Here is a 4,950-nt window from a genome sequence, read left to right on the forward strand (position 1 = left end):
AGGATAACTTTGAAGGCCTTGAAAATGAAGCCATAGCTGAGTTTCCAACAAGACTTTTCCAGCTCATCATGGATTGTAAGGGAACTCCACCTTCCAAAAGACAGAGCCTTTGGCTCCCGGGAGATATCAAACATTTAATGAACCAGGTCACTGGCAAGAGAGGGAGAGAGAACAAAGGTCATGCACTGCCAATCGAACAACCAATCAGATCATGAGAATTTAACAATTTAACAAGAAGCATGCTAGTGACCCACCGTCAGTTTTATAAAAGAAGACAGAGTCCCTACTTTAGACTGTAAAGGCTAGTTGGGGGAATAAGGTATAAACACATTAAACAATTAGCGAACAATAAAAAGGAACCCTAATTTCAGATAGCGTGCTTCAGACCATAAGTACTGAAAGGATGCAGAGAAAGGAGAGACCTGTGTAGGTTATGATAGTATAAAAAGTTTCACAGAGGTGGTACCTGAGTTGACCTTGGAAGGGTGGGTAGGATGTAGATCCCAGCTCGGGTTTGATAAAGCCCCAGATGATTGCACCTGAACCTAGGTAGATTTGGGCATTAGTATAGCCTTGAGGTTTATCAGCATGGGATATAAATGATCAAATTAGTAAATTGCAAGATAGAAGCAATTCTCTTGAGTTCCCATAAGACAATATCTTGGTGCCCTGATAAGACGTGGAAATGGCCACCTCATCTAGAGAATAGCTTCTTCTCTTTTATCATCCAGAGGCCTTCTGCTCCATGGAGCAAAGGTCACTACAAGTTCCTACGTGGCAAGAGGATTTCTTAACTTGGTAAGATCTTCTTAGAGAACAGCAGGACAAGCTTGGGCTGATAGCTGTACTCAGATTAGGCTACTAATTAACTCACCTTTATACCAGGTTAATTCACAGTGAACCAAGCCAAGGGAGGAACTGGATGGGAGATGCAGGAATACCATGTCTGAGTAATTCTGGTCAGTGTAGCCTAGAGAGCCATAATATATTTGGAGAAATCTAGAAGGCCAATAACACGATTAAAGGAATCGTGCATGATGTAACAGAGAACAATGGCAAAGCAGTTTCAGTTCAAATGCAAGATAATGGACTCTAAGGGGTATGTTTTGTGTCAATGGGACTATAGTATAAGGGTGATCAGAGGGAGTGAGGTTAGTTAGGGAAGGATTCTTGGTGGAGTTTCCTCTTGAGCCAGAGCTTAATGAACTGGTAAGAGAAAAGGGAAGGGGGGGGGGGGGTGCGGCATTCAGAGAACCAAATTTACACATTATCAGAGTAGCCAGTGGGGACTTGGGGTATAGCAGCAAAGCTCCCTCCATTTTCTTATCAAAAGTATTTTCATTAAAGCTTTGTCCTTTGGGTAAAGTCATTGCCCTCTTTAAAATCCTCTTTTAAATTGAAAATACTATAGGAAAAGAAAACATCAATTATTGTCGCAGTATGTGTGAATTAATTTACCATTTTTCCCCTTCATGATCTCCTTTGTGAGACAGACATTTGAAGGAATGAGAATTTTGATGAGGGGAGTTGTGGGAGGCAATTCTGAATCATTGGACACAGGCTAGGGAAGTTCAGAAAGGAGAAGGAGGAGCACTTAAAAGATAAGATTAGGCTGGAACAGAGGCAAAGAAAGAGAAAGTGGCAGAAAACAAAAAGGGAACTTTGGTTACTTCACAATTTTGCTTTGGGCTACTTCTGGCTACAAACTTCAACTTGATAGAAGAGATCTCAAGACCTTCTTTTCTTCACTGATCACTATGTCTCATTCAGGAATGTGCTAAAAACCAGTTGGAACCAGCCAGCGAGAGCCAATTTATAAATTTTTAGCGTAAGCATTTGCATCAGAGCTCCACAAACGCTACGGATTAGGGATTTCTTTATTTTGTTGATTGTCTAGACACAAGAAAGTGATTGAGAAAATGTTAATAATGCAGTTTAAACTTTAAAATGTGTAATGAATAAATTTCCTTTCAAGAGTTAGTTGTTAAACATTTAACACCAAGCCTTATTCCTAGTATTCTGATTTCCTTTCAGTGGTGATGAGAAAGTTCAGTTCACGGTTGGTGGAAACTTGGAGGTCCAGGATGAACTTAAAATTTTTTAAAATTTAATTTGATTTAATTTTCTCAATTACATGTAAGATTTTAACATTCATTTTTTAAATTTAATTTCAAATTCTCTACCTCCCTTAATCCCTGTGAAACCTTTTTAATTTAATGTGTCAAAATGATTATTCATACATCTCATAATACTCTCTGTCTCTTGTTTGGTCATTATGTTTTTCCCTTATCCATAGATCTGGTCAGTTATGCTTAGAGTTTTCCTAATATTGAACCAGCCCTGCAGTCCTGGTATAAATCCCAATTGGTCTTAGTGTATGATCTTTGTGATATTGCTATTAGTTTATTTTGCATTTTTGCATCAGCATTTATTAGGGAAATTGTTCTATAGTTTTCTTTCTCTGTTTTTGCTCATCCTGGTTTAGGTATCAGCACCATATTTGTTTTGTAAAAGGAATTTGGCAGGACTCTTTTGTCTATTAAAAAAATAGTTTATCTGTTTAATATAGTTTAATGTTGGAATTGTCGTTTAATAGTTTATTGTTGGAATTATTCTTTAAATGTTTAGTAGAATTCACTTGTGACTCCATCTGGTCCTGGGGGGTTTTTCTTAGTGAACTCATGGCTTATTCAATTTCTTTTTATCTTTCAGAATGTTTTATTATTTGTCCAAATTTCCCAAGACATTTTAAATGAAGCAATTTAAACAAGCTCTTGGCTGGAGAAGAAAGCTTTCCTGTATTCAGATGACATCCTTGTCCAGTAGGGTCTAGCAGTTTAGTCATCTTGGGGTTGGAAACTTGAGTAAGTTATGAATGCATCTTAGCTAATTCCTGCAAAAAGGCTGCAAACAATTTGAATACCTTTATATCTGTTTATTTTCTCATTCTGAGAGTGTTCTCTTTCATCAACAGCTCCTAGTGGTAGCATCATCATGCTTTTGTATAATATCCTGGAATGTTTTAGCAATAGTTGATTCATCTTGTATTATATCAGCATTTACTTCAAACACTGTTTTGATTGCTCTTCTTGCAGCCACAGACTGTGATCCACATATCAGTGATCCAAGGGTAGACTCCCAGCACCATTGTGACTTTTAATTTGTTGGAATTATTGGACTGAGAGAATATATCCTCAAGGTACCTTTTTACCTGTGTCTCTATGACAGAAATATTCATATGAGGCACAAAGCATATTGAAAATTTTCCCATTCCTTGGGCAGGTATGACTGTTTTAGCTCCTGGTTCATCAAATGCTCCCTCAGTCCCATGAATAGAAAGAGATGGATACTGCCACAAGTACATGAGAATTTCATCCTTGGTTTCAAACAGGAGTTTTTCCACTTGGCTACTATTTTGATATTCGTCTAGGTTCAAATCAGTAGCTTCATACATCTTCTTTTCCTCTTCTGAAAGGGGAGCCACACTGTCATAGATTCCAGGGATCAGAATATCACCTGAAAAATCTACCAGGCTGCCAAGAAGGGATACCAAATCAGCCACTGGCTCATTGAGGATGCCACCAAAAGTTCCTGAATGAAAATCTTGATCACTGCATTTTGCCTGCACAGCAAAGTACGTTTCCTTGGGTTCCATAGATGTGTGTAGGCTTCTTCTTGCTAATCCACAGGTTGTCTGTGATTGACAATGTAGTCAACACTGTATCAGAAATGTTTTTTTCCTCTTCTGGCAAGCTCATCTAATGAAACTGAACTTGCTTTTTGCATTCCTTCAATGATGAACTTAATATTCACTGGGATATCTTGGTTTAGGGCTTTGGAGGCACCCACTGCATTAATCCAAGCTAAAACAGGTCCTTTGTTATCTGTGGTTCTGCATCCATTAAGTTTTTCATGAATTTCTACTGGGTGAAGGGGTCTTTATGCCACTCACCCATAAAAACACACTGTGGGTTTCTTTGAATCATTATCAAGTTCAGCTAGAAGAATGGGAGGTATTGGAAAGTTCCAACCATCAGGTAGCTGTTGATGTTCCATGTCTACTGAACTGACAGTGGCTCTTAAGTGTTGAAGTTTGTCTGCAGCGATGTCCATCATTTCAAAGATTTCTTGCCTGAAGTAAGGCAGGGGTTGAACAGAATCACTCTCAATGGCCACCCACTCCTTAAGTGACTGAATAAATTCATTTTGATGAAGAATAATATACTCAAAGATATTCTCTAAAACTCTGGAAGAGGGAGGGGAGGAAGAGGAGAACATTCCTCCCTCAAGAAGGAGAAGCAGTATCCTAAGAAGGAAAGCATGCCGAGAGAGAGGTAAGTGCCAGGCAAGAGTTCAATTTCTTTTTCTAAGATAGTTATTCAGGTATTCTGTTTCCTCTTCTGGGTTTTTTTTTTGTGTTTTTTTTTTTTAGTGAGGCAATTGGGGTTAAGTGACTTGCCCAGGGTCACACAGCTAGTAAGTGTTAAGTGTCTGAGGCCAGATTTGAACTCAGGTACTCCTGATTCCAGGGCCAGTGCTCTATCCACTGTGCCACCTAGCTGCCCCCTTCTTCTATTAATGTGGGCAATTTATAGTTTTTTGTAAATATCCACCCATTTCATTTAAATTGGTAGATTTGCTGGCATGTAATTGGGCAAAATAGCTCCTAATAATTGTTTTAATTTTATCTTTATGTTAGTGAATTCATCCTTTTTTAAACTGGTAATTTGGTTTTCTTCTTTCTTTTTAAAAAAAATCAAATTAACCAGTGGTTTATTTTATTGTTTTTTCCATAAAATCAGCTCCTAGTTTGATTTATTAGTTCAATGATTTTTCTTACTTTCAAATTTATTCATCTCACCTTTGATTTTCAGGATTTCTGATCAGGTGTTTAATTATGGATTTCAAAACTTATTCTTATTCTAGTTTTTTTTTTAATTATATGGACAG

At 37.7% G+C, this 4,950-nt stretch overlaps 1 pseudogene; it reads right to left on the reverse strand.

The window, feature by feature from the left end:
- Window positions 1–2,869: 2,869 nt before the first annotated feature.
- On the reverse strand, window positions 2,870–4,278 carry LOC122745451 (annotated as a pseudogene).
- Between the last annotated feature and the right edge of the window lie 672 nt (window positions 4,279–4,950).

Source organism: Dromiciops gliroides, chromosome 3 (genome assembly GCF_019393635.1).
Source record: "Dromiciops gliroides isolate mDroGli1 chromosome 3, mDroGli1.pri, whole genome shotgun sequence".
In the NCBI taxonomy this organism is placed as follows: Eukaryota; Metazoa; Chordata; class Mammalia; order Microbiotheria; family Microbiotheriidae; genus Dromiciops; species Dromiciops gliroides.